Raw genomic sequence first — 27,739 nt, 5'->3', positions numbered from 1 at the left:
GAATAACATAATACACTGGAGGTAAATGAACTGTGGACATCATGACTAGCAGCATTACAACAAACCCGCAGTATACATTTTGGCAAAAGTATCCACACCTCATGTTTCTGTGCTGTTTGCAAACGGGTGTTCTGTGAAGCATAAAAATACAATTATTGAAGATTGTTTATCATTGAGCGCTATGTTATTATGAGAAGCTTGGACAGTCATAATGGCGCCTGGTGGCAGAATTTTGAGATGAAACTCACAGGTTGAAAGCTATGCGACTATTGACTGTCCTTCAGAGATAATGCTAGATGACAGATTTAAATGGTCATTATATATGTTTTCACTCATTAGGGTGAAGGAGTAAAATGTTATCTTACGACCAGCAATGTTTGCTGCACAGGATGATGGGAAAGTAGCTAAAAATCAGTATGTTAAAATTTATGATGCCATTGGTTTTAATGTAGTCACCCAATGAACAGACTGAATTGAATCCACAAGGATCTGCCAACAGCCTGAATGTCTTTAAATGATTATAGATGATGATCTGCTGTATGGAAATGGTTACTACACTCTTTCTAGCTGTTGTCTAACTGATGCACTGCATCAAGTATTGTGTGTAGTCACAAATAACAGTAGAAAACCAATTTAGTTTGGAGCTGTTCACATTTCCAGCCCTGCCGCTTGCCCTAAGTTATTTAATGCAGTCATTTCCTACAGCTACTGTATTGCACTTTGTTCTTCTTTGTCAGTTAATGGTGCAGAAGTAGATTGTTAATGAAAGTATACACTTTTGCAATAGACACTGTTCGGACCAAATGTACTTAATGCTATGCCACTTAACACTTAAGGAGTTTGAATTTTACTTTAGGATGTAAGTGATCAGTTAGTTCAATATTACTAGCAATGTTGGGCTTGTTTTGCATTAGACTAATGTCACTAAATTGCATAATGATTATCGTGCTGGCAAGTCATTTGTGCATCAATAATATTAAAGATTCGCCATGTGTAATGTATGTATGTGTGTGTGTGCTAAAGAAAGAAATAGCTGAAACTAATTTGCATGAACCAATCTGGCCTAGTCTCATCCTTCCTTTTTCTAGAGTGTGCCATTTGTTTTATTTATCCCCTCCTAGTGGGCCTGGTGATGTATAGGTTAACATAATATTAGCAAGGGACATTTAAATGTCAGTTAATAATTGTAGTCGACAATGAGCTCCGCTAAGTGTGAATTATTCCCTCTGAAGGGTCCTCACTATGATCCATCTTCTGGCTGTATATCTTTCTGTGCTGCCTGTCAAATATGCCCCTAAATCCAAGGCTTATTTAAATGTCACACAAAAATTTAAGCCCACCGAACAACGGCAAGTCTGGATATTTCTTTTGTTTTAGACCTACTTAGAGTGTGTTGAAAAACAAAATATAACTGTATTTAATCTTTCCTTATCTGTTTTTTCTTTATTCCCTCCTTCTGCTGCTTTATCTTCGGGGCTTTGTTTTGCAGTTGGTGCAAAGAGTATGGTTTAAAATAGATACTGTGAAAATGGTAAGAAAAGCTTTTGAGTTTTATAGGAAAACTTTATAAAGTGAAGTCTGAACACTGAAAGGGCCTTCCTCTCATGAATGCGGAAAAGCGTTGGGCCCTTAGCGCACATCATGTCATTTTTTGTGCCGCTTCTGACTAGAGCTTGTCAAGCTACTCATTATTTAAAGTAGAATTTTTCAAAAACTACAATCTTTATCAGGATGACAGCATTTGAACAAATCAGTTCACTCTAAATACCACCAATAAATTGCAAAACAACGTAATTTGCACAGCTGAATTGAAAACCAAATTATAGATTGATACATAGATAGATACGCTGGTGATCAAAAGCTTGGGATCACTAAGATTTTAAATGTTGTTTCTTATGCTCATCAAGACTGCATTTATTTGATCAAAAATCCATAAAAATTGTGACATATTATTTCAATGTAAAATAACTGTTTTCTATGTGAATATATTTTAATATCTAATTTGTTCCTGTGATGCAAAGCAGAATTTTCAGCATCATTACTCCAGTCTTCAGTGTCATAGAACCTTCAGAAATCATTCTAATATGTTGAAAACAGCTGCGCTGCCTAATATTTTGTTGCAACCTGTGATGCTTTTTTTTTTTTTTTTTAGGATTCTTTAAGAAATAAAAAGGTTAAAAAGAACAGCAGTTTTTAAAATTGAGTTTTGTAACAATATAAACTACCATTTAAAAGTTTGTGATCAGCACATTTTTATTCTTTCTTTTTTTAAAGAAATTAATACTTTTATTCATGACGGTTGTGTTAAATTGATAAAAAGTGAGAGAGCAAAGACTTGTTAGAAAAGATTTCTATTTTGAATAAATGCTGATCTTTTTAACTTTTTATTCATCAAAGAATCCTGAAAAAAGAATCACAGGTTCCAAATCAGCATATTACATGTTTTCTGAAAGATCATGTGATCATTACAGGAATAAATTATACTTATATTAATTATATTAACTATATTAAAATAGAAAACCATAATTTAAAATGTAATAATATTTCACAATATTACTGTTTTTTTCTGTATTTTTGATCAAGTAAATGCATTGATGAGCATAATAGAATACTTTAAAAAAACATTAAAAATCTTACTAATCTCAAACTTTATAATGGCAGTATACAGTAGTCAACATTTGAAGTGGATCAAAAAGGTTCATCAAAGTTGTCCTAAGACAAGAACGGGTATTGTTTTGGTTTTAGGACATCTTTGATGAAAGATTTTTGATCCACTTCAAATGTTGACTAATGTAGATAGACAGATCACGATTAATCGCATCCAAAATAAACGTTTTTGTTTACATAAGACTTGTGTATACTGTGTATATTTATTATGTATATATAAATACACACACATACAGTATATATTTTGAGAATATTTACATATATTTACATGTATTAATTTATATTAATATAATTGGTATTATTTGTAAATATATCTTTAATATATAAACATAACATATTTTTCTTAAATATATACATGCATGTGTGTATTTACATATACATAATAAATATACACAGTACATATACATACACTATGTAAACAAAAATATGATTCATCGCAATTAATCATTAAACAGCCCATATATATATATATATATATATATAAAGAAAGAAAAGAAAAGAGTATAGAAGGGAAAGCACTGATCCAAAAGCACTAGCTCTGTTCTAAAAGTGCTTGTGTTGCCAAGATGAGCAGAGACTCTGGCAGCACTGTAATTTGCCACCTTGAGGAGTTTATCAGTAACACGCTGGCCAATGTTCCTACAGTGGCTTGGCAGCTTGGCTTCTGAGCAGTAAAGCTGCTTGGCTAGACACCAAAGAGGCATGGGCTCTGTCCGCCGACAGGGACAAAACGCTGCTGCAGGACTCTACTAAATCTAGCTCTGTTTGTGATACCTTAGTGCTGATGACTTTTTTTAGAATGCTTGGGAGGAATGGTAGAGAGTAGATGGAAAGATACTGCATAGAATGGACGTTACAAGCCACCACCCACCAAGATTGCTGGTGACACATCACATATTTGATGCAGATTCAATTTCAGTTTTTTCTTTTTAGTTTTATGTGTATGTAAGTGTGTGTGTGTGTGTGTGTGTACGTGTGTAGGTGCATACACATGCATGCACACATATATTTTTATACATTTATTCGTTTGTTTCAGATGATAAAAGGGAGAATGTGTAAATGACATGAATGTTGGCCATAATATAGCTTTTCTCTCCGCTAGGGGGTGATATTGTACCGTTTAAAAAGTGCACTTATTAGTGAGATTTCCCAAAACACCAATAAAGTTCAGAATTTTTGGATGGTAACCTTAATTGGAGAATTAGCATTGACTGTGTCTGGTAATAAACTGTTTAAACTTACTTCTAGGACATTTAATTATATCTGAATGGGACAAGAGGTAATGCCAAATGATTTCAGAAAAAAAAAAAAACATTTCTACAAATCCACAGAAACAAATGCAGATGCAAAGAGCAATAAAGTGACAAGAATGAATAAGAAAAATATGATATATATTAAGAAATATACCGCATATTACTGTAAAACGATTTATAAATCTGATCTAAATATATTGTCACATCATGCTCATTTCTCAAAGAAAGGTCTGTAACTCTTTCTTTGTGTCCAATGATGCAGTTCGACTTTTAAAAATTACTTTACATGAGTTTCAATGAATAAATTTAAATAACAAATTATCAGCGATACAACTGATACATAGTACTTCTGAAGGGGGTTTAACCTAAAATGTCATTCTGCCTTTTTAAGAACAACATGAGCAACAAGCTGTATAGGTGAACACTAGGAAGATATCAGTATATTGTGCACACTACATTAGTCATTTTGTTATCGTAATCCCCTGGGGAAATGGTTTGGAAGAAACTGAAGTTGGAGGCATGTATGTGAATAAATTGGAATTAAGAATTCATAATGAAATATCCAGAGAGAAAGCTCAAATACAACACTACCATCCAAATGTAGATGTTGCCTACCTTTTATTCAAGCCCAGGTCTGCATTGACGTGCTTTGAGACTAAATGTGTGCTCAAAAAAACAGCAACGCATAAATGGGAATATTTAGCATTCCAAAAAACTGTCCTTCGGGACATTCTGTATTTTTAAATCCTCTTTTGCTCACTGCACTGTGGTTATCAATGCCCTGAATCTTCATGCTTTATATTTTACATCTTGCATGTACAAGAAGATGTACAATTGTCTCCAGGACATTTACACACTAGTTTTAACAGCGTATTGAACTAATTTCCTTTCCAAAGTGAAGAATACAGGAGTACAAACCTTAAAAAGAAAAAAAAAAGAAATTAGATCCAGAAAGACTGCTTTACAAAGGTCTAATAATAAAATCCTACTGGATAAACTGAAGTGCTTCTTTTTATTTATTTTCATATTAGCTTCTTTAGAGTCTTTTTATTTACAGTAAAAATGGTAAAATAGCAGCTCTAATTTTACTGTAAAACATGTACAGTGGCAATATTTACAGGCATTACATAATGTTTTGTGATTGTATATTTTGTAGTTCTGTTTATTAAATTATATGTTAATATATATAAATTTAATGTTAATATACCAACCTATTTGAGCTTTTCAAATACACGTTTTGTCTTTCAGGGAATTATTTCACCATAAAGTATAATTTTTAATTAATTAAAAAAAAAAAACCCAAAACATTACTGTCACTGTGTGAGATATAGTCTTGTTAAATATATATTTTTATCAATAAATTAGAAGGTAATACATACTTTTACTCCTAAAATGCATTTTAGTAGTAGTTGTTACCATAAAATCTTTACAGTAAAATTACATTAATTGACTTTTAAAATATAAATCTCTACAATAAATTGTTCTGTAGCATTTTTAAATTACATTTTTGGATCTCATTAAAGTTGCTTAAAAATGATGAACAAAATTCGATTAGAATTCCTGTGGGATTTTTGACAAAGGCTGCAGGCTTCATTAAAAACATCCTTGTATGCTTTTAAGACCATGTATACGCAGATATTTATTAAATAAATTAATCATTTTTTTATGTTAAGTCTTCCTTATTAAGCTGCACGAAAGCTCTTTCATCAGTCAGTGTATGTTCTGCGTTGTGTGTGTATGTGTGTGTGATCAAATAGAGTGGGCTATGTGGGCGTTGAACGCACTGCTTCGACTGAAGAGCACTGCCTACATCTCAGCACGGCTCTGCTCTCCAGTTATGCTCAGTGCAGTACTATCTCATCAGGTATGAGCTCCCAACACAAGACGAGCAATATTTGCCAATATTGAATGAATGGACACGGGGACTTGGAGAAATGGAAAGTACTTCGGCTCCGAGAGCGTTTCAGCACCACTTTCACTGGACAGCGCAACAGCTTTTCTCACTTGGTATCGAGCTTTGGGAGATTTGCGTGTGATTTTCCGTACGTGGGGAATGGAGTTTGTCGTATTGGGGGCCATCGTACATCAAGTGATTAACGAGATACCCAAAAATCTGCAGTCGACTGTGTTCAGGTGATCGTACTGGAGGTGTTTGGCAACAGCGGAGGCAGATAGAAGAAGGTGAGTGCATGGAAATGGGTCAACTTTGAACATCTCTCACGGATTTCTTGCGGGAAAAGCGTCGCTCGATTCGTTTCGTCGATGTTGCTTTGTTGATTTCATAGCGCTATTTGTTGGTTTCCACGTTTAAATAGCGGTAGGCACGATGTTTGTGAGACATTTAGGAGAGAAGGGCTTCAACATATATACTGACCAGTAGTGCGGCACTTTGGCAAATCAGACTTTTCTGTGATCATATGGCGTATTTCTGCATTGCTCTGTGAATATAGCAGTGGGAAGTTCTGCCCATCACTTTGTTCTAAACAACAGGTTTTACTGTTGTGCATCAACGCCTCTCAGAGTGAATGCATATCACTGATTCATAAGCTAATCACCTGTCAGGATTGAATGTTTTTATTAAGGTTTACTGGGGGAAAATGTTTGCAAATTGGAAAGGTGGGTTTCCTCGCAATGAGAATATTTTAATGGAGAATAATATTTCGGTCTGTATGGCATATTGAATCTCTTGGTCACTTGTCGCTACAGAAGTGAGATATGAGAAGATGGGTCAGTGACATAAAAATGTATAAGATGAGGAGAAATTTTAATTAAAAAAAAAAAAAAAATAGAAAAAGCAGTTTAAAACATATGTGAAAAATGCATACAATTTAAGTTTTATATTGTTTTTTAATTTCTATTGTTTTGTTGCAATAGAAATAATTTTTATTTCTATTGTTGTTTGTTATATATATATATATATATAAATTTTTTTTTTGCTATATATTTTCTTGTCACATGACAACAAAATGGCTGCATGTTGGCTATGCCATGCTGACTTTGACTTGGGGATAAGATTTTTACAGATATTGATATAAAAAATGATATATATAAGTATATTAATTGTAGCCAAATTATATACAAGAATTTCAACTTTTATTTTTTTTCATTTTTAGATTTTTAATATTTTAATATTTCATGCAATCTCCACTTAAACATTTTTTTACTGTAAGTACCACAAAAGAAGATTAAAATAACTTAAATTCAGAATTTAAAGCCGCATTTATTTTAGAAATAATTTTTGCATGGTTTGCATTTGAATGTATCATTTTATATTTTAATAGATGCATCATGTCTTTGACCCAGATATAGCCTGTGGAGGTCTGGAGCAAGCACAGAGTTTTATCAGCCTTGCAGATGTCAAACCTTGAGGCCATCTGGAACAGATGGGCTAGTTTAGAAAGCATGTTAGATGGGTTTGTGTAAACTTCTCCACATGCTTTAATACCATTAATGGATGTTTTGGCATTAGCAATAGTTTTTGCTATCTAAACATGTCTGTAATTGGGCCTGGAAATTGCCAGAGACAAGTTAAATGAAACACCTGTAAAAAATAATGAGTTGGGAGGTGTCAGTCAGAAGGCTGCAAGGAAGTCTCGATGCCTTGACTTGCAACTTTGTACCACAATACCGCATGGCATCGCGTTGTCAGATCTAATGAGTCAACTTTGTAATACAAAAGCATACACCTACATGATGTGCAATAACAATGTGTGATGGAGTGCAGTGACTTTTGTAGTATGGAGAGGCTGTCGCAGCAATGACTCACTCTCTGGGTCTTTGTGAGAGCGCTACGAACCCATTGATCACAAAGCACCGAGTACTGCATTTTCCTGTTTTGCCACTTTGAAAAGAGTTTTCTTCGGCCTCTGGTTGGACAACATCAGGAGCTCCTGTGGAAACAGGGTGTTTGATAGAGAAGCATGTTTCTCGTTGTATGCATAGCCAAGTGCGGTATGAAGTCACTTCTCCAGACTTCATTAGTCCAGAGAAGCTTTTAAAGCAATGGAAAGAGCTTTTGCTTGGAACGCCAAGGTCTGGCGATTTCAGGCTCCGCCAAGATGGCTCTATTACATAATTGAATAAGCTAATGAACTTTTCCATCACGGCGATAGGGAAGTCGGGAAAACTGGTGCGGTGCCAACTTGTAAACTTTTGGTCCGTGACAAATTTTGTACTTCTCTCCATCCACTCGATGACATCAATTGATGAAGTGTACGTTTGCGCTCCTTATGAGTCTGATCACGCAGGGCCGTGTAAGTTCTGTGCAGTAGAAAGGGAAACAGCACTAGGTTTTATGCATTATTCATAGGTTTTCTTAGGACTCTTGCTCTGTAAATGCCATTTGACCCTGAGTGTTCCTCCGGGTTGAGAGTCTGTATCGGTTAACGTTGTTTACCTAGATTGAGAGTGGCGGACAACAAAAGCAGACTGAAGAAACTAAATAAGCATAATGCTTGTCCTTCACATATTGTCACCTTTCCGGTCTATAGGCAAGGGATTTATATGAAGGGAAGTGTGTTTTGAATTTTTGTTTATGTTCATTATTTGCAACCGAATATAGTTACCAACTGCTGACAGATGGCCAAAAGCTGTTTGTTAGCACCTAAATAACTCTATTAACAGTTTCAGTTTTCTAAGTCCTTGTATTGGGAACAATTTGTGGCATGTCTGTGGTGTGAAATTGATTGGCAGAGACCCATAAAGCCTTCGCTCTTATTTAAGTTTACTTTGGTGATCAGCGAAAACCAATAATGACACTGCAATTAGATTTAGATTAAATGTAATTCAGATTGACCACTGATGTTGTAGATTCGGCATAACACAAGCAAATGATTATTATGATGCTTCTTTTGGAATTTTAACTCTTACTTGATGAAGAAATAGAGGATTTACCATTTTATGTGAACGATAATGAGCGTATTTTTAATGTTGCTGAGGGTGGTTAATAGCAGGCCTACTTTATTCCAGTGCACCAGTCAGGAGATCATACTGTGAAGTGATATGATATGGGAATTCAGTTTTTGTATTATCACTGTTGCTATGAATGTTGTATTTTTAAATCTGTTGCCTGCTGTTCAGGGCCGGAGCATTGAATATCACAGTTTGGATGGGGGAAAAATGTGTCATGCGTTTTTTGTAGTGTCTTGTTTCAGCTTCTGTGCGTGCGTTGAAGTCGCTATCGCTGGCTGGAGAATAAGCGGCCCTCTTTAAGATCAAAAACCATTGCTTGAGGAAGTTCGACTGATATCGTGACTTAATTACTTAAACCAACTGACTAAGCATAAAAACACATTCTGACTCAATTTAGTCCTGTGTCAGAGGCTCCTGCTTATGGATTTTCTGCCCACATTATCTGATGACACCCTCTGGCACAGAGGGCTAGAAGAGGAGATAGTGTATTGAGTGTAGTGTGATAGCCTATACCAGGTCATCGCCTACATCTGTTTTTCACATCAGTACAGTTCAGAGTGGCATGACTTTATCAGATGCAGACTCTCCCTCTCCTTTTCTTGCGCTATCTCTCGCCTCTATTTCTTGCCTTCGCCTTCACAGGCTGGGTAAATTGCAGTGCCTGATGCAGACTTGTGACATGGAAGAATTTAAATTAAGATCATTACCCAAATATTAACAAGCCTTGCATATTTAAAGCAATGTAAGCTGCGGCATGACAGCCTAAGTCAGAAATGTGTTAGCTGTGAAGATTCACCGCAAAAACTGCTGTCAGGAAAAATATAAATAATCCGAATAGTGTGATTAATTTGTTATTAAAATAAAAATTTTACATCTTAACACATGTTTCTGGTCTTATTGGGTATGATTTACCAGCACACATATTTCCAAAGGAAATAATGCGTCTTTTGTAATCTTTAATTTACATTCATTCATTTAGCAGATGCTTTTATCTAATATGACATACAAATGAGGAATACAATGGTTTGTCATTAGGAGGCAATTGTCCTGAATAGTACAAAAATGTTGTCCAAAATGGTACAAGCTGAGAGTTTATATCTCGCAGTTCTGAGTTTATATATCGCAATTTGGACTTTAAATCTCACAATTCTGAGATTATATTTTGCATTTTGGAGTTTATATTTTGCAGTTATTTTTATATCTCAATTCTAAGTTTATATCTCACAATTCTGTGTTTATATCTTGCAATTCTGTTTATATCTCAATTCTGAGTTTATATCTCACAATTCTGTGTTTATGTCTCACAATTCTGTTTATATCTCAATTCGGAGTTTATATCTCACAATTCGGAGTTTATATTTCACATTTTGGAGTTTATATTTTGCAACTCTGTTTATATCTCAATTCTGACTTTATATCTCGGAATTCTGAGTTTATATGTCGCAATTCGGAGTTTATATCTCACAATTCTGTTTATATCCCAATTCTGAGTTTATAAATCACAAATCTGAGTTTATCTTGCTATTTTGAGTTTATATTTCGCAATTCTGAGGATATATCTCGCAATTCTGTTTATATCTTGAATTATGTTTATATCTCAATTCTGAGTTTATATCTCACAATTCTGAGTTTATATCTTGCAATTCTGAGTTTATATCTTGCAATTCTAAGTTTATATCTCATAATTCTGTTTATATCTCACAATTCTGAGTTTATATCTCACAATTCTGAGTTTATACCTTGCAATTCTGAGTTTATATCCCACAATTCTGTTTATATCTCACAATTCTTAGTTTATATCTCACAATTCTGAGTTTATCTCGCAATTCTGAGTTTATATCACACAATTCTGTTTATATCTTACAATTCTTAGTTTATATCTTACAATTCTGTTTATATCTTGCAATTCTGTTTATATCTCAATTCTGAATTTAGAAATTGCAATTCTGACTCTACATCTCACAATTTTGTATTTATATCTTGCAATTCTGTTTATTTATCAATTCTGAGTTTATAAATTGCAAATCTGACTTTATATCTCACAATTCTGTGTTTATAGCTTGTAATTCTGAGTTTATATCTCACAATTCTGAATTTTTTTTCTCAAGTTTCAGTTGTTTCTTGAAAATTGTCAGGGATTCAGCTGTCTGGATAGGGTTAGGAAGATCATTCCACCAACAAGGAACAATGAAATGTTCTGGAAACTGAACAAGCTAATTAAATTAATAATTTTTTTTTTCCCATTTCTAAAACTACTCACGTAGGCTATAGATTAATGTTAACTGATAGTCAAATAGCTATTAAGGCATTTTTTTCTCCATCCTGATATGAATTGTTCACTGCAATGTAGCAATTTCCCAATAGACAGCATCAAGTCCCATCTCATGTATTTTTTTTTTTCAAGTATCCTGCTTCATTCGTAAATATGTGACATTATGGACACAAAATGAGTTTGCGAATGAATGCCTTGAATGCAATTTTCTTCTCAGTTAGATTCATCTATAGTGTAATGATGTTTAGGTACTTTTACTCAACGACAAGACCTAGATATTCATTAAGAAAAGAGATCTTTGCAGCCTATTTAAATAGAAAATAGTTCACTGCTTCGGTGTATGACTGTGTAAGTGTGTAATGAGATATATTAGGTCATATTGAGTGTCTTCATTCCAGACCATCTGCTTTAGGAGACCCTGGCCAACTGCTCAAAGACTGGGGGGAGCACAGCACTAGCGCCGTCGCCGTCCCCGACAGTGTTTCTCAATCCACAGCATACACAGCAAAAACGTTCCTATGTGCTCTATTACCGCAAATGGGCCGTGTAGTGTTTTGGGTAAGAGGATCTGTGGCACAAGATCGTACCCCCCCAGAGGAACTCAATGGACTGTATGAAACAGAGAAGTCGGTAGTCTGGCTCGCGCTCTGCATCGGTTCATTTCAGAGCGATGGTTGCAGGGTATTGTCCACCTCTCTGGTGAGAGCCAACTCATTAGGCCTGCTTCTGCATGGGTGTCTGGATGCAAGGCACGTGCGTCACTTCAGAGGCGCTCCTCTTTTTACCAAAATTTTTTTTTAAGTCGTCTTTGTTTGTTCGACTGCACTCGGACCTTGATTTAGGACTTGCTTGAACAGCAAAAAAAAGATATTTTTGGTACCCACAGTGATAAATGATGTGTAAATGGTCATTAGTCATTTGGCAGAACAGTGAGTTATGGAAAAAAAAAAAATGACGGGAAAATTAAGAAGAGGCTATAAATCATATGCTACACTTTAAATATTTGAAATTGTCTGCGTAGCAATAGTATCTGTATAATCAAAATGTTTTAGAAATGTCAAATGCGTATTAAAACAAATGAATTAGAATATGTACAGTGGCTCCAACTGGCTTTAGGGTTTAACAAAATTAAAGTGAAGAAAAGTAACATGAGGACAAAGATTCTGTACTATTTCTGGATCACTAAAGGTCACTTCAGTCATGTGATGTTTTGTAAAACAAAAAAAAAAAAATCAAAATTTTCTTCCAGATTCTTTCAGCATTATCTTTGTAACATTTTCAGATCTTGCTGGATAACTGGGATCATTAAGTTTTGCACAAACCTGTAAATTTCTTCTCAGCTTGAGTTCTGCTTTTTTCATTCACAAATTAAAAACTACTAAAAAAAGTACTCATCCTCAGGCCATGCAAGATGTAGAAGAGTTTGTTCTTCATCAGAACAGATTTGGAGAAATTTAGCATTATATAATTTGCTCACCAGTGGATCCTGTGCAGTCATGGCTGCGGTCAGAATGTTCAAAGAGTTCAAACAGCAGGTAAGAACGTCACAATTCCTATCACATCAGATCTACTGACCCTGACCATATGTGACCCTGGACCACAAAACCAATGTTAAGTAGCATGGGTATATTTGTAGCAATAGCCAAAAATATATTGTATGGGTCAAAATTATTGAATTTTCTTTTATGCCAAAAATCATTAGGATATTAAGTAAAGATCATGTTCCATTAAGATATTTTGTCAATTTCCTACCAGAAATATATAAAAACTTTTGACAAAACAAAGTTTTGATTAGTAATATGCATGGCTAAGAACTTCATTTGGACAACTTTAAATGCGATTTTCTCAATATTTTGATATTTTTGCACCCTCAGATTTCAGATTTTCAAATAGTTGTATCTCGGCCAAATATTGTCATATCCTAACAAACCATACACCAATGGATAGCTTATTTATTCAGATGATGCATACATCTCAAATTCAAAAAACTGACCATTATGACTGGTTTTGTGGTGCAGGGTCACGTATTTATTTAGTTTTGGACTGTTTTTGCTTGTAAGCAATGCTTGATCTATGCACAGTTCTCTCCTGATTCAGACGAGACAACTTTTTCACTGGAGAAAGCAATATTATAGAATCTTGTTCATAACAAACATGCACATTTTCACTTCACAAGACATTAGCTGATGAACTGGAGTCATACTTGTGAATTATTGTGATGTTTTTATTAGCTGTTTGGACTCTCATTCTGACAGCACCAATTCACTACAGAGGATCCACTGGTGAACAAGTGAAGTAATGCACATTTTTTCCAAATCTGTTATAATGAAGGGGGAAAAAATCTTTTTTGGGTGAACTATTCTATTAAAGCAAAATAAAAATACTAAACATTATAAAGACATTCTGAAAATCATGCTAAATGTTCATTTTTATCTTCATAATACAATTTGTAACGCAAAAATTGGATTTCATCATAGAAGATTGCAGTGATAAGAATCACTCAGTCAATAGCAGTTTCGTACCACAGTTTATCATCATCTGATTGACTGTATGCTGTAATTTTGCCTCTAGAGTGAAACTCACCATTAACCCACCTGAGCAGACTCTGTGCTGTCGTATTGATCTTTGCCCCTGCTACCCACATAGCACGAATTACCCTGAGCAAAGATCTCTATTAGCCCAGCCCACACGAATCCAGCAGTGTGATTTCAACTGCGTTCTGCATATTCCTTCAAGATATTCAACAAAGCAATGCAACAGCACAAAGTCCTGCCGAGACTTTGTGTCCCCTGTGTCACGTTGAGCGGCGGACCCCCGTACGAGCTCCTCATGTGAAATGGTGTGTGAAATGAGCACATTTAACTAGCCCACCAGCATCGAGCTCAGTCCTGGGCCGGGGCAGACTTACAGCCAAAGACTCGCTGTCCTGACACTGCCAATTGGATCATATTCTCCCTCCTATCTCACGCCGCCAGATTATGTATTTCCTTTTTGTCTCTGACTCCAGGGCGAGGGGCCGCATGTCGAGGTTAAATGAAAACGATCAGCTCCTTGCCCACCATTTGAAGTGAATCCACGGTGACTAGGAACACCAACATCACTGTATGCTTTTATAAAGCAAGCAAGCTCCATTCACACTTGCGCTTTCAAAGCTGTAACTGAACTGTTGTGATAAGTGATTTTTTTTCCACGCAACTTATTTGATGCATCTTCCCTTAAAAGGAAGAAAAGGTCTGTCATCACAAAGTGTGACTGTTATAAAATCACTGACCTACCTAGCAGTAACATGACTAGTTCTGGCTTTTGTACCTTGAATATTATTTTTTCTTTTTATGTATAAAAATACTGCAGCAGTTTTAATAGCAAGCTGATTTAATATCCACTGGCTTTATTTTAATTCCCTGTCTGCAGTGCAAGTGAGCGGCACAACTTGACAGCTTTTGAGTGTTTGCTTAAGTACAGAATTCTTAGCTTAGGCAATACGTGTCTTGCCAATATTGTTTTTAATGTTTACTAATTACTTTGAATTTGAAGTGACAGGAAGAGGAATTTACTGAATTGCAATTCAAACATTCTTTAATGTTGTCTCTTATGTTAACAAAGACTGCATTTATTGAATCAAAATACAGTAAAACAGTAATACTGTGACATATTATTAATTTAAAATAAGTGTTTTCCATTTTTTTTTTTAGTATTTTAAAATGTAGGTGACGGCAAAGTTAAATTCCAGCAGTCTTAAAGGAGAAGTCCGATTCCAGAACAAAAATTTACAGATAATGTACTTACCCCCTTGTCATCCAAGATGTTCATGTCTTTCTTTCTTCAGTCGTAAAGAAGTTTTTTGAATAAAACATTTCAGGATTTTTCTCCATATAATGGACTGATATGGTGCCCCGAGTTTGAACTTCCAAAATTCAGTTTAAATGCGGGTTCAAACGATCCCAAATGTGGTTGTAAACGATCTCAGCTGAGAAAAAAGGGTCTTATCTAGCGAAACGGTCGGTTATTTTCATAAAAAAAAATACCATTTAAATACTTTTTAGTCTCAAATGCTCGTCTTGTCTTGCTCTACCTGAACTCTGTGTATTTCATATATAAGACAGTTAGGGTATGTTGAAAAAACGATCGTTTCACTAGATAAGACCCTTCTTCCTCGGCTGGGATCATTTGCAACTGCATTTGGGATCATTTGAAGCCGCATTTAAACTGCATTTTGGAAGTTCAAACTTGGGGCACCATAGGCGTCTACTATATGGAGAAAAATGCTGAAAAAAAACATAATTTCTTTACGACTGAAGAAAGAAAGACATGAACATCTTGGATGACAAGGGGGTGAGAATTGTTGTTTTGAAAGTGGACTTCTCCTTTAAGGATCCTTCAAAAAAACACTCTAATATGCAGAATTGTTCCTCAAGAAACATTTATTATTATTATCAGTATTCAAAACAGTTGTGCTTCTTAAAAGAGAAGTTCACTTTCAGAACAAAAAATTACAGATAATTTACACACCCACTTGTCATCCAAGATGTTCATGTCTTTCTTTCTTCAGTCATAAAGAAATTATGTTTTTCAAAAACAAAAACAATTACAATTTTTATACTTTTTAACCTCATATGCTCGTCTTGTCTAGCTCTAAACTTATCCATTAATATGTTTCTGTAATTGTAATACACTGTTTTAGGACTCTTTGAATGTAGAATGTAGAAGTCTTTACTGGTTACTTTTTTTCAGTTTAGTGTGTCATTGCTGAATAAAAATTCAATTAAAAAAAACTCCAAAGCTGCAGTATAGGCCTAAAAATGTTTAAAACCTTTAAATCTTGTCAGACTTTGCTCTTATAGTTAAAAGTTTTAGTTATTAGACTTTCTTTGAATTTCAGTTTATTTTCATTTACTTCCTTTATTTAGATTTAATTGCAACTCTGTTACCTCATTTCAAATTCAGTTGGAATGAAATTACTGAACTGAAATTTAAAAGTCATTCTCGATTCTAATCTGAATGCTGCTGAATCGTGGTATGTTAATGTAACAGACAGGCCTCTGGTGAATGTAATTAGGAAATCCCTTTTGTTATACATCAATATAGGTTATTAAAGCAGCATAATTTAGGTTTTAGAATTAGCCGACACTTTTTTTTTCATACCAGCCTAATTTAATACAGGGCTAAAAACACATTCAGTGTGTAATTTAATTGGCATAGTCAAGTCACGTTATATCTCTGATGTCTAAAATGGAGCGTGGGCTCAGTCCCTCATGTTAAATCTAGTCATGCCCCGGACCTACAACAAATTTCTTCTTGAAGTGAGCAACAGAGACTGAGTCAGTCTCTCAAATTCGCCAGATGTATCAGAATGGCAGAAGCTGGGACGAAAATAATGAATGCAGCCCTTGAATGTGAGCCCAGTCCTGATGGCGAATGGGAGCGGGCGTCCTGATAGCAGCAGTTTGTTCCCTTTCGCCCTCTGATTTCGCAGTACAGAACCCCAGTTGGGGAGGAGTTGCCTCTTTCAAACCTAACATCTCTAACAATGCAAAATGGGCCAGCTTGGAGGCTCATTAAGGAAATAGAGAGGACATGCCTCCATACTAGAAACCCAAGCTTTGATAATGAGATGTAATTATTTACTTTGAGCTGCCCCAATTAATAATGCATGGTCTGCAACCTAGAGAGAAGGGCTGAGCTATAATTCTCCACCAGAGCTGCGTTATGAAGTCTGGTAATTGTCATGAGCGTACTAGAGGAAAAAGGCTTCTCCGATGTTAATGAATGCGTTTTCTTCTAGGCCCCTCTCTCTCCTGTAGACCTTAGTCAGGGTAGACGCCATTTTTAATTTCACGCAAAAGAAACCAAATTTGTGAGGGATAGACGTAGAGTCTCTTTAATAGGTTCTGCTGTATTAAGATTCTAAGGTTCTGAAGTAAATTTTTTGGAAAGATTTATTTTCTACGTAGTGTCGGTTGAACGTTCAGCACTCGGATATGCAAGAGTACAAGCCGTTGAACACGCTGTACATCAGTGTTCCCTCTAAGCTGTGTGCATGTTTCTCCCGCACAAATCCGCAGAAGGCAGGCTCGAAAATATGTGGGAAAAAGCAAGAGATTTCTTGAATCAGAGCTAAATGAATGGGCAGCATTTCAATTGGAGCACATCCGAATGTCCATTGATTTTTTTTTTTCCCTCCAACTGAAACTAGAGCTGTGAAAAATTCTGCATCCACAAACAGTGTGAGAGATTCATAGTGGCACATATGGAAGCCTGAAAAGGTCATGCATTATTGCCATAAATTAATGATAATAATAATAATTAAATAATTCTGTTCTATCTACTTGTTTTCTTTTATAAAACAAAAACAAAAAACTTAACCATCTAACACTGGCGCACTCTAATCTTTTTCTACTCTATCATGATTTCTTTTTATAGGGGTCATATGATGTTGCTAAAAAGAACAATATTTTGTGTATTTGGTGTAATGCAATTGTGTAATTGTGTTCATGTGGTTTGAGGTAAAAAAAAAAACATTTTATTTTCCACATTCCCCGCCTTTCTGAAGCACTTCGATTTTTACAAAGCTCATCGTTCTGAAAAGCAAGGTGTTCTCTGATTGGCCAACTATCTGGTGCGCTGTGACTGGCTGAATACCGTGTGATGGAAACGTTACGCCCCCTTACCGTGTTGTGATGCCGTTTCCTGGCGCGACGAGACAAAAACAATAAAACCCATTATAAACGAGGCATTTGTTGCATGCAATGGGGACATAACTACTGATTATAATGACTCATACTGTCTTTTTACGCATTGCGTTGCATAAACATAACAACATGTCTGCATTTGTGATTGTAGAACCAACAAGCACCACTCTATACTGCTCAAAACTTGCGTTTGAATAGTCAGTAGCAAATTCTTTAAATATGAAAACGTACTTACAGGCTGTGAGTCAGAAGCGCTAGACTGTCATTGCAACGTTGGAATTGCCCCACTTTATAGCCTTAACCCTTTGTGTACAGCTGGCATTGTAGGCTACTCTCCCAGGTTCAGGGAACAGTCCTCTGTAAAATGCACAACACCCACTTGAATATTTACATTGTACTGTTCCAGAACAGTGTTGTAAATATAACCTAACCACTAATTTCTAGTTGTCCTCATTTGGAAGGCTAAACAAAGTACTTTCGCTTTCGCATGTTGTTTCACAACATGGCGGCTGCAACAATCCTACAGCCGGTATAAAAAGTTACAGCTTCTTTCTTTGCATATACATTGCATATTCTTATGCAAATCTACCCACACCGTGATGCAGACATGTGGGGGCGTTTAAACAAGCCATTTTAGGAAGTTGTGGCTGAGTCTTAACTTTTATAATAAATATCTCTTTGGGTTTGAGACTTTAAGCTCTGCAACTTTACAGATCTTATATATGCAGCTTGTAACACTCCAAAGACAAAATAAAATAACAAACTGCATCATATGACCACTTTAATTATTATGAACTTAACCCTCTAACACTAGCTAAAAACCTTGCTATATGCATTGCGTTAGACCAACCAGGACTTGTCACAACACTTATATATTGTATATTGTATAACACTTATATTTTATATAATGTTAAATGATTAAATGTAAATATTTATAATTAGACAACAAAATGTGTAAAATAGAATAATTCTGTTTAAAAAAATGAATATTGTTTTAGTATTATTGGAGTGTTAATTTTTTTAAGTTATTATCTATACTTTTTTAAATAGCTGACACAATAGTATGGATTTATAAAGGTGAAATCATTTCAGAGGCTTTAAAAACATAAGATGAGTGCGCTGACATGCTAACTGCAGCTTTTCATTTAAGGTTTATTTGAAATATAAGCTTTATATATTTAGAGGAATATAATAAAGATGTAACAGTAACATACAGTATCATGATGATATTGTGATAGTCTCTATAAGAAGCAGAGCTGAGATCTGCAAAATAACCTCATTATTTTATGAAAAAGACTGTTTAGTTGCTGGCCCATTTTATCTACCCCAGGCATGAAATTCTCATATTTATATTTTATGAATGCAGTATCCATAGATTTGCGCATACCCACATAACCAGCATACTTATATACACAAATTACTATTTTTATTACAGCAGTTATTAGTTAAAATTACAATACACATAAAAGCAATGGCAAAGACTGGGGAATGTTACACTAAAATGCTCACTATTCTTTCTCTTTCTCTCTCTCTCTCTCTCTCTCACACACACACACACACACACACACACACACCAGATGTTAGATGTTCACACAGGATGGCAACAATTATTTTGTCTTTTTAAAGAAAGTTGTATGCCTTTTAATGTTGTACATGTTAATGTTACATATTGTCCTAACACCCACAAATTCAGGTCAGCCACTTTCAACTCAATTCCTCCCACACTCATTATAGATGATTTTTTTTTATTATAATGGATGCTATACATTAAATTAGACATAATTATAATAGATGTAAAGAGCATCTTTCTTTTTTTCACAATGACAGTTTTTCTATACAGATTCACTTTCCCATTTCACCCATACACAGTGAATATAATGTATATAATACAAAAGATACTAAAAAATAGATAGACGGATGATTGATAGATAGATAAAATGCTTAATAAAAAAGTATTTATATATTATATAAATATGTTTCTGCTTAAAGGGTTATATAAACAGTGTACAGAATTATATAATTGGATTATATTGGGTTTTGCAGTGCGAGAAAAAAAATTGACAAAACATTGCAGTGCAGTACATCACTCACAGACAAATTAAATATTATGTCTACCCTAACTAAGAACTATTGGGATCCTTCCAAGGAAACATTGCTCTGAATGAAGATTCGGATGTGTCTGAAGACATTGCTGGATACCATACATGGCTCAGCAACACAGTCTTGTTAACGATTTGTATGCTCTCATTCTCGAGCACTGCAGTACACGAAGATGGCTGTTGCATGCATGGGGCGTCATCCCATCACTGCATATATTACTCAGTTCTTGCTTTGTTTATCAGTGTTTCTGCAGAAGCACAGCTTCAGGGGCTGTTCTCTGATCTTTTCCTGGCCCAAGAAGTACGTCAGACCTGTGTTGAGGGAGTCATGGCGCTGTAGGTGAGACCAGGATGAGCGTAACGCTCTCACCTCCAATGCATTCTGCAGGCGTCCAGCTAGAGCTTGTTATAGTGTTTCCATTGGATTTACTGAACGTGTTGTCACACCTGCCTTACAAAAGCAAGCGCTATATGACTATTCCATTCTCGTGGCCAGGCCTCGGTCCACACGATTTGAGAATATATGAAACATAAGGAGATGTAAGAAAGGAAAAACTCAAGGGGAGACGTCAAAACCCTTTTCGTTACTTACAATATATTTACACTCTTTCAGTCACAAATAGAAAGAAGCAGAAGAATACAAATTACCTGAGGAGCTGCACAACCAAAAGCAATAAAACAGAAAGAGATAAATCTGAGAGAATTTCGAAATCCTTATAAACAAAAAATACACACGCTGTTCCATCACTACCTATCTAACAAAACCCTAGAGGAAATACCCAAAAATAAAAGGAAAAGAAATGCTCTCAGACTCCTTGCCGAGGTGATTTTGTTTGGAGTAGTATATACTGGATAGAATTTAACATTAACAGTAATATTGTTAAAATGGGCAGATACAATGAGTCACTTTATATCTATATATCTATATGTATAATAACTACAAAAATACAGCTAACTAACACAGTAAAACTCAATAAAAACATGATAACATAATAAAAACTGTGATTAAATAATAATAATAATAAAAAAATAATAATAATGAATAATTTGTAAATTGTAAATTGTTACCATAAATATATATTATATAAATTAATATATTATAAATTTATTAGACATGTAATATAACTATTGTTGCTGCTTATTTTAAATTAATTTATTTTTTTTGTTTATATAAATATAACTGCAGCATTTTATTTTCTTTTATTTTATAAATATATTTTGCTAAATGCAGCTGATAATTATCACGATTTTTGCGTTTTATAAAATATGGCATTTTCTAGTCTCATTTTTGGAGGCATTTTGTGCTTATCAATCTAATATTATTTAATGCTGTCATTCTAATTGACACCCTTCTTGTTTTTGTGCCAGGTAAATACTGTGATTGCACATACGTGTTGTGTTACGACCCTGCTTGTATATATTTATATGTGAGAATAAACAAATGACAACCATGTGCATCTCTAATGTGATCAGTGGGTAAAGCACTTGTTGATTACAAGTGTTTTACTGCGAATAAAGAGATCCCAGTTGTCATTCGCTGATCGTCATCTATCTATATATACAATCAGGGTCATAACACTACCCACATGGATTACAGTAAAACAGTCAACAAGTGCTTTACTCTCAGTCATTTTTAAGGCAAGTATGGTTAAAGTGCATTTCTGCTGAAGACAATGCATTCTGAATTGAAGAAACGCATTTGATAAAATGTAAATCGAAGCCAACAAATAGGCGAATCCTAAAGTAATTTACCATGTTAATGCATTTTTTGTCATATTTCAGAACATGGCTTACTCATTTGGTATTCAGCTCCTCCAGCTGCATGCTATCTGACAGTGATAATGGTAAAATGGCAAATTCCCCAAGGATATTAGATAGAAATGCATACACTCACACACACATACTGGGGGAGAGGCAGTAAAATGAGTGATGTTTGAAAGCTTATGGCTGCGCAACGTGGGTGTTTTCTCTTTGTCTTTCCCACGGGGGATGCTCTTGTTGTGTTGCGGGGGTAGCTTGAGCTCTTAGATGATTGAAAAGCACCATCTTAGTCCATAAAAAAATCGCTCTTTCACTTTCCCTCCCGTCAGAATATGCATACCAGTGGCTTGCCAGTGTCTTTGGCTTTTGAGTCGTCGTGTGTACAGAGTCACTGTCTTGATTCCCTTTTGGAGGAGCTTAAAATGGCTGCAGGCACTTTGCTTCCTCCTGCTCTGAGGAAGCCTTTCACATTTGTCTCTGACAAACGGATTTGGCGGCACTTGTTGCGCAATGGAAAAAAAAATATATAAAAAACACAATATAATGGATAGCATGCCAGAGATATCCAGGCATAAACACTCAGCAGGATTCCAAACAAGGTTGACCACTGACTGTGTTAACTGTGTGCTGTGAAACATCGCTAAGGCTGCAGTCTGACGCCTCTCGCATATGCAATTTATAACTATTACTTGGGCAAATGTCAGGGAAACGCTCGAGCTCATTGTGTTAGATAGCCATGTGAATGAAATCATTGTGCCATGGCTGCAGTGTAAAGCGAGACCATCTACACTTTATTCGTATATTTGAAGGCTTATACTGTAAGTAATGTTATTGTATTTCCGAAGCAGTTTAAAAGTAAATTATGTAATTTCCGTGCAACAGTACTATTACTTAAATAGGTGTTGCTCAAACGGCATTATGTGAGCTAGTTGGATGCCTGAAAGGTGCTGTGCTTTTGTGCCTGTCAGCCTGCAATGGGTGCTCAAAGTGAGGGGTCAAGGTTTGGCTGGTTAACATGACCCCATTAGCCCCTGGTGGTAAATGCTGTAACTACACCATCTGCTTCCAAAAGGCCTTTTCCTTTATTGTGACGTAATGCATTTATTTGTCAAACTATATGGGGTAAGTTGTCACCATAGAATCAGAATATAGTTTTACAGCTGTATTTCAAGGTACAATTAATTAATGAAACCAAAAGGTAACAGAAATAATAATAAAAAAAATAAAATAAAATAAAATTGATGTTGGAAATACATTTCAAATTAAAATTGAAAAACGTTTGTCCCCCATCTGACATCTGCCGAGAACAGTTCATTAGTTGGCTGTTGTATAAATCAATGTTATTTTACTATATACTTCTGTAGTATTCAGTTCTATTTTGAATTATTAACTACACTCTTAAAAATAATGGTGCTTCACGATGCCATAGAAGAACCTTTTTTTTTTAATGGTTCCATAAAGAACCTTTAACATCTTAAGAACCTTTCTGTTTCACAAAAGGTTCTTTGTGGCAAAAGAAGGTTCTTCAGATTATAAAAAAGATGGTTCTTTAAAGATCGCTGTAAAGAACCTTTTTAAGCACCTTTATTTTTAAGAGTGTATATTAGTTCACATGAACAATAAATATATATCATTTATTAATGTTAGTTAATAATAAGTTCAAAACTTTCTAATACATCTGTTAACATTAATGTACTGCAATTAACATGAATGTTTTATTAACATCTTTATTGACATTAAAAAAGCTGGTTTGATCACAAAATCTCTCAAATCAGAACAATTTTCATGAATTTCGTCCTTCGAACTAAAATTTCAGAACCAGCATTTGGATTTAATTATTTTAATGCATTTTAAAGTTTTAGTTAACAATAACAGCACTGGTTTAAATGTAAATCTAAGTGGTTTAATGTGGTTTTAAAATGTTGACTTGTTTATCCAACACCTATACATAAATGTCCTGAAATTTTAGTTTAAAGGACTAAATTCATGAAAATTGCCCTGATTTGAGGAACTTTGAAATTGAAACCAGCATGCAAAATCACTGTTGAAGAAAAAAATACGTTTGTATAATTTCTGGTAAATGTTTTCAGTAACTGAAAAAAAGCTGAATTTAAACATCTTGTAACAATATATTGTTCACTGTTAGTTTATGTTAGTTAATACATTAACTAATGTTAACAAATGAGACCTTACTGTAAGGTATATTTTCAGTTTTTTTTTTTAATTTTAATTTTAGTTTTCTTTAATAATTTTGTTATGTGCTTTTGTAATTTTTATTAGATTTGTTTTCTTCTATATAGCTTTTATTTTTTTATTATTATTATTTTTATTATTTTGTATTTTATATAGCCGTGGCAACAGTTCTCTATAGCTAATATTTTATTGTAGTAGATGTTTCACCAGTGCCTGATTGTTTTTGGAGGGTCCTTAAAAGCATGAAATTGAGTTACATTTTTCCTGTCACAGCTGAGGATGGTCGCTAGTGAGGGGCTTGGAACTGCATGTGTTCGATCTTGTGATGCCATCAGGCAATCATGATGTCAGATTTCACATCTTTCATAACTGCTGTTGAAATCAAAGGAAATGTTAAAGGATAGCTATCTCCATGATGTCCTGAGCTATAACAAACAGACTGCCATTCCACATGCTTCTACTATTGGCACAAAAAAATGCCACACTTAATCTTTAAATATTACTAAATGAGAGTCGAGTTTGTGGAGGGTCATGAGATCTTTTTCTGAGGGCATAGCAAAACCTACAAGGTCACATGTTGTTATCAGAAAATTGATTCAGTCAAACAATATTTCTCTGTTTGCGTTTGTTTGCATCTTGTAGCTGATTATCTCGGTGCCTGGGAGAAACAAGATAGAAATTCTGCTTGAACCAAGTTGCATCACGCTTGTGGATTACATTGTGCATATACTGCACAAATACAAAGAGGCTGTCAGTGGAAGTTCTGCATCAGCTTTCTGAGAGTACAATGAAACTGGGAAAAAAGTGAAACATGGAAAGAAAATTCATCTTTCTATTCAGGTCAGTGGGAAATGTGTCATGGATGTCATTTAATTTAAAAAAGAGTCATATTTGCCTGCGTTTAGCATTCACAGGGGTTTTGCATTGTTCTGTTCCTCGTTTTTCTTTTTTTCCAAGCATGTGCTTTTGTCTGCTTTGGATATTTCTGGCTCTTGCGAAAACTGAAATTAAGTGGACATCCAAAAGTTGCTGTGGGTGGCATTTTCTTTATCTCACTTTCCCAGATAATAAGCTATAGAATACAGTTTACAGGTTTTAGGGTGGCGAGCAGAGCAGCAACATTCATGCTGCGTGAATCTGCTAGTCACTTACTTTTGAATTTATCTGTGAGAGTTTTTTTAAGCACTTTTTTAAAGAGCTTCTTCTATAGCTAAGTTGTCAAATATCTTCAAATTCAGGGGCACCATGCACCCATTTTTTTCCCCTAAAGGCAGCACCATTTGAATTTTGGTTCACTGAGGAGCCCTAGGCGAGATCATTAAAAACGCTTTTTAACACTTTAGTATGTCTTTTTTTTTAAGATTAAGATGTCTTGGTATCATTTTTATTAGCTTGCAAGGGAGTTGTTGTATATGGTAGGAGCAGGTTTGACTTAACTTCTTTTATGTTCACTAGGAAAAAAAAATTACACTCTTTAGGACTTAAATACGATATCTGCTCACATAAGAGTTGGTAGACGATGACTGAAGGAAATACAAATGATGGCAATGCTCTGCTCAGCTGAAACACATTCAGAAAATGTATGCTTTCCGCCTATGCATTTTAGACATACATGACTTACATAGAAAAATCATTCAGCTTAAAGAAGTAGTTCACCCAAAAATTAAAATTAGCTGAAAAATTACTCACCCTTGGGCCATCCAAGATGAGTTTATTTCCACATCAGAAGAGATTTGGAGAAATTCAGACAGCTCCGGTCCATCAAGTACTGTCTTGTGAAGTGATAAGCTGTGCATTTGTGATAAATCCATCATGAAGGCGTTTTAACCTTAAACTGTCACTTCTGGCCAAAATACAAGTCCATAATTCACAGTAATGCTTCCTTCAGTAAAAAAAGTTGATTCCTGATGTCCACCAATGATGTTAAATTCATAACTAAAATCAGCTAATTAAGCCTCTTGGATAATTCTGCTTTCGACAGAATTTGAATGTACCCTAGGTTGGTGTTGGCATTTTCAGAACTGTAGATCTATCCTGAACTCAGCCGCATTATTTTAAACTCCTCATGTTTTTCTTTTTTAGGATCTGAGCCACGATAGACAATACAATAGCAGAGCAGCAACTGTGAGCAGTTGAGAGCCTGCGGGCAGGAAAGGCTGCGAGTACCTACAGTAAACAGTAGCACAAGGTCAGGAGATGTCAGCTTATCAGCACTGTTCATGCACAGTATCATGGTCCACTGACAGTAAAAGTTAGGTCAAAATTTCAGAAATTGCAGTGTTGAACTAACCATTTAAACCTACACTTTTTGGACACGTAAGCTTTACTTAAAAGTTACAAGAAAATATCAAACCAAACCACTTTTTGGACACCTAAGCTTTACTTAAAAGTTACAAAAAAAATATCAAACCAAGCAGCATTTACAGAGCACATGCAGCTCAATTTTTTTCTCAGAACAAATTTTTCAGAACCATTTTTGGAATTATTTTTAACCAGCTGATCCCAAGGTGATTTTTTTGTTTTAGATGTTGGAAATAAGTTCCCCACAGGTTCACACTACTTAGTGTAATCACAGGTGCAGGTAATGATATTAATTCTGAATATGACTCACAGCAAAACAGTATGTTCTTTCTGAATGCTAATTATGTGTTCAAAAGTGGCATTGAAACCCTATTGTAATTGTTAGAATGGTCAAAGATCAGCAATCTCCACGTAAAACTGATCGTGCAGACCAAAATATAATTCCTAGACTTGGAGGGATGGTAGTACTCGTGTTACCAAGGCTCACCTGACGGGGCGCTACAGCGTTCAAAAGTACGAAATCCCTCATAACTCCTAAACCGTCAGTCGCAGGCTCAAGTGTCTTATGTCGTTGGAATCCTTGGCTCTGATTTGATCGTGATTTTCGGGTATTTTGGATTTTTGGAAAAATCTACTTATGCGAATTAGTCCTATGTTTTTTGCCAGATCAGAACCAAACTAATGCAGTGATAATGCACTCTAAAGAGTGAATATCAATAATGATATATATATATATATATATATATATATATATATATATATAAAGTTGAACTTTCACAAAGGGACGCTAAAACGTTCGAAAGGGACAGGGCCACTTTTAGTAAAATGCCTATAACTCCTGAACAGAATGAGATATCTTTGCCAAACTCAGAACACGTACGTAAGAGCTCAATCTGAGGTCACAGGAACAAAATTGCAGAGCTTGGCCACTTGTTGGCGCTATAAGAGAGAAAAAACATAAAAATGGCTATAACTATACAACCGTTTTTCTTATCGACATAAAAGTCACTGTGCACAGTCTTGGTCCAAAAAAAACCCACGAGTGTCTATAAGGACATTTGTGTATCTCAAAAACATGGCTGCCATTGGCTGTTGAAGTTTGAGTACCTATTAAACAAGGTTAACACATTTTATTGCATTTTTCAAGGGCGTAAATGATTGTACATTGCACGTTTGTTTGCACATACACACAATATCCATATCATATGATGGAACTCCTCATTTTGGACAGCTTTGCCCTTAGAACCACTGCTGTCAATCAAATCGTTTGTTAAATGATTGAGATGTCAAAAATCTACTTTTATGAACTAGTTCTAGGTTTTTTCCTCAATCTCGAAAAGACCACTGCAGTACAATTCTCTGGACTCTCTAGACCAATAATTATCAAAACAAACTTGTAAAAAAAATTTACTCTTTGGAAAACTATAATGCATTTGTATAGAAAAGGGGCCTGTCCAAATTTACCCAAAGTGCAATAAAGCCTAAGGGAAAACTTAAAAGTCACTTGGTGAGCATATGTGCCAGGTGATTCTAAACAGGCGTGCAAAGTTTTAAGAAGATCGAACCACAGCTGGTGCTATAACAGTCATGACT

At 35.1% G+C, this 27,739-nt stretch overlaps 1 protein-coding gene across 1 annotated transcript in view; it reads left to right on the top strand.

Moving 5' to 3' along the window:
* The first annotated feature begins 5,523 nt into the window (after positions 1-5,523).
* The window catches only part of grm4 (glutamate receptor, metabotropic 4), a 188,527-nt gene continuing 166,311 nt past the window's right edge, over positions 5,524-27,739 (top strand). The window contains exon 1 of the mRNA XM_051112697.1: positions 5,524-6,101. The gene's annotated coding sequence lies outside the window, so the exon portion shown is untranslated. The remainder of the gene's footprint in view (positions 6,102-27,739) is intronic.

Source organism: Labeo rohita, chromosome 6 (assembly GCF_022985175.1).
Source record: "Labeo rohita strain BAU-BD-2019 chromosome 6, IGBB_LRoh.1.0, whole genome shotgun sequence".
Classification (NCBI taxonomy): domain Eukaryota; kingdom Metazoa; phylum Chordata; class Actinopteri; order Cypriniformes; family Cyprinidae; genus Labeo; species Labeo rohita.
This window is presented reverse-complemented; position numbering and strand designations above follow the sequence as displayed.